Consider the following 3,135-nt stretch of genomic DNA (forward strand, 5'->3'; position numbering starts at 1 on the left):
ATTACCATGTCCATCCGTGTCCATTGGAGTTAACACACATTTCCCTTTGAAATTGTGGCTTAAATTGCAACCTCAGTTGAATGATTAGTCCCGTGGGCCAATAAATGGCACTGCCCCACTGATTTATCAATAATTACTAGTCCTCTTTGCATGAATGTGTTTCTTGAACGAATACAGATCTGCGTTGCAGTCCTTACAAAACAAAAAAAATAACTTTCTCTTCAACAGGTTTTCGTATCCCCCTGGCATTGATTGAATAAAACTTCAAGTCCATATAGACAGAGAAAGAAAAATACTATGCAATCTCAACTCTACCCTCTCTATAAAAAATTGCTTCATGTATATGTATTAACAGAAGTCTTAAACTTATAAACCATAACACCATAATTCAAAACTAGAACGCTCCGTTTGCAGATTTTTGATGTTGTTTTCGCGTATCATTTTTCCAGACCATCGGCTCTTTCGTTATCTTTTGCAGAGACAGCATCGATTATGTTGACCTGGAGTTCGCGCAAAGACAATTATTTCTGTGTCTTTTTGGGTCGGGACTATTGCGACAGGATTTTCAGAATCAGCGAATGTCCAGATTCCTCCTTGTCTTCTCCTGAGGAGTCAGGTGGCGGTTTTTCTCCGATGTATGAGTGGTCAACTAGCCAACTGCCTTCTCCTCCCTTTGCTCTTTCGCACATTCTTTCTTTAAACATTTCCAAGTTCAGATCAAATTAGCGGTCACTAATACGTTGTTCTTTTTGTGTTACTATAAGCCAATTTTTGTTATATTGAAGTAAGTTTGAGAGGGATAAAACTTAAGGTTACTCAGAGCAAGCTTAAATCTCGTCTGCACTCGCCCATCTTCCTGGAACTCGTCATTGAATTATGTCAGGCCAACCTCACATTCGATTCGGCATATATGTACAAAATGTATTTCAGCAGATTTCTGTTCGTTTTGTGCATTTTTTTGTGGTTCAAATCGTTCGAAAATACACGAATTATTGCTACTTAATTCGTGCGAAAAGACACGATTTAACCAGTAGGCGACACCAGCCCAACTCGCGTTCAATGAATTATAGACTACTGACCACCGTCCATGCTTCTACCATTCAACATGCCTATCAAATCGACTAAGGCTTTCGTGGGTGCCGAGGGCCTAGCTTTCTTTAGCTAATAATACAATGTTTATTGCTAGGCCTATTTGGATGTAATTTTACTCAGTCGATCCATATCTCAGTCTATGAATTTGAGAGTGCTGTCACGTTCCTGACCTGTTTTCTGTTATTTTGTATGTGTTAGTCGGTCAGGGCGTGAGTTTGGGTGGGCAGTCTATGTTATTGGTTTCTATGTTGGTTAATGGGTGACCTGATATGGTTCTCAATTAGAGGCAGGTGGTTTACGTTTCCTCTGATTGAGAGCCATATTAAGGTAGGTGGTTTCACATTGTTTGTTGTGGGTGGTTGTTTCCTGTGTCTGTGTTTGTCGCGCCACACGGGACTGTTTCGGTTTGTTTGTCAGTCCGTTCGTTCGTTTTGTGTAGTCATTTTTCCTGTTCGTGCGTTCTTCGTTACATGTAAGTTCTTACGTCCAGGTCTGTGTACATCGTTTTGTTATTTTGTTTAGTATCAAGTATAGTTCGTTTTTTGTCTTGTTTAATAAATATAATGTAATTTCACAACGCTGCGTTTTGGTCGAATCCCTGCTCCTCCTCTTCGGATGAAGAGGAGGAAATCCGTTACAAGTGCTTACATTTCTCCTGCTCCAGCCCTTAGCTTTTTAGCATCAGGGGTGAGGAGGACGCTTTGTTAACGTTTCAATTAAGGATTCTAGCTTTAAAAAAGGTAAGAGCTTTTATAGTGCAGGCAGAAAAAATATAGAATTCATTGTCAGAAATCAATTGAAGTGTATTGTGTGTAATAAGTCCATATTAGTCCCGTTTAAGGAATGGGCATAACGCCTACATCATAACGCCTACATCATAACGCCTACATCATAACGCCTACATCATAACCCCTACATCATAACGCCTACATCATAACGCCTACATCATAACTACTATATCATAAAGCCTACATCATAATGCTGACATAATAATGCATTCATTTACAAATGACATGTATTCATTAATTACTCTATCGTTACAATAAACCTATGATAGAAGGATTTGTATAAAATTAATTGTTGTAAAATAAAACGTTTCACAAGTAATAAACTTAGTCATTTTTCATTTTGTTAATGTCCATTTGGAAAGAACACTCATTTGTTMCATCAAAACATGCAAAAAGAATGTGGTTCAGGCTTATGTCTTGTATTAMTAACTTTATAGACGTCCTTACCTTTGCCTGCCTGTTGAGCTGGGTATCWAGAGTCGTATGTCTACAATTGGAGATGCAGCCGACGTTTTATAGCACTGTGGGGCACGTCACTGTGGGGCGTAAGAAAGTTGCCTTCTAGTCAGGTGATTTCTTGTAAATCATGGTGCAGCCCAGGCAACAAAAAAAAATCTCTCTAGCATAAACAGGGTGAATTTGATGGGGAATTAAATGATGTTAATTAGATTGTACGCTATCACTGTGTTATGGGGTTTTGGTACCCCAGAAGAACATTAATTTCCAATGGAACGCTGCGTTTGCCTTGCAGCATTGCCTTGCAGAGGCAGTTGCAGTGCGTTCTGTGTGGTGCATACGTTGGATTTATCGAATGTATGCGTCAAACTGTATGCGTAAACGGGTTGACAGAAATGGTAGCAGAAGGTGAATGATGAACTTTCGTTGCACGCATATCTGGATGATTCAGCGAACTATTTTGCGCTAAAACACAGTCGGTGATTTCGAAGCGTAGAATTATGGTTTGTTGGTGTGTGTGTGTAACAAAACAATATTCATTTCAAAGGAGATGCTAACAGGCCTTATAGTGGCATAAACTAAATCCTAACAGTATGCAGTCCTTACATACAGTCATCATTTCACAAGAGTTTAATTACGACTTTTCCCATAACAGAAGACACGAGGGAGTTCCGTAACTTCCATTTCAAAAGTTCCACTCGTGCTGTGCTCGAGACCCAAGAACTGAGCATTCGTAAAACCATTCACTTGATATGATTTTCCAAGTGCTGAGGATGTGTGATGAGACTTGGGCACTGCT

The 3,135-nt window shown here is 39.5% G+C and overlaps 1 protein-coding gene and 1 pseudogene across 1 annotated transcript in view; one reads left to right on the forward strand and one right to left on the reverse strand.

Moving 5' to 3' along the window:
• Positions 1–2,395, reverse strand: part of LOC112076268 (GTPase IMAP family member 9-like) — a 14,005-nt gene extending 11,610 nt beyond the window's left edge. Inside the window, exon 1 of the mRNA XM_024143106.2 lies at positions 2,328–2,395. The gene's annotated coding sequence lies outside the window, so the exon portion shown is untranslated. The remainder of the gene's footprint in view (positions 1–2,327) is intronic.
• LOC139025967 (dual specificity testis-specific protein kinase 2-like) overlaps positions 1–3,135 on the forward strand; it is a 65,578-nt pseudogene that overhangs the window by 29,181 nt on the left and 33,262 nt on the right.

This window comes from Salvelinus sp. IW2-2015, unplaced genomic scaffold, assembly GCF_002910315.2.
Source record: "Salvelinus sp. IW2-2015 unplaced genomic scaffold, ASM291031v2 Un_scaffold3654, whole genome shotgun sequence".
Taxonomy (NCBI): Eukaryota; Metazoa; Chordata; class Actinopteri; order Salmoniformes; family Salmonidae; genus Salvelinus; species Salvelinus sp. IW2-2015.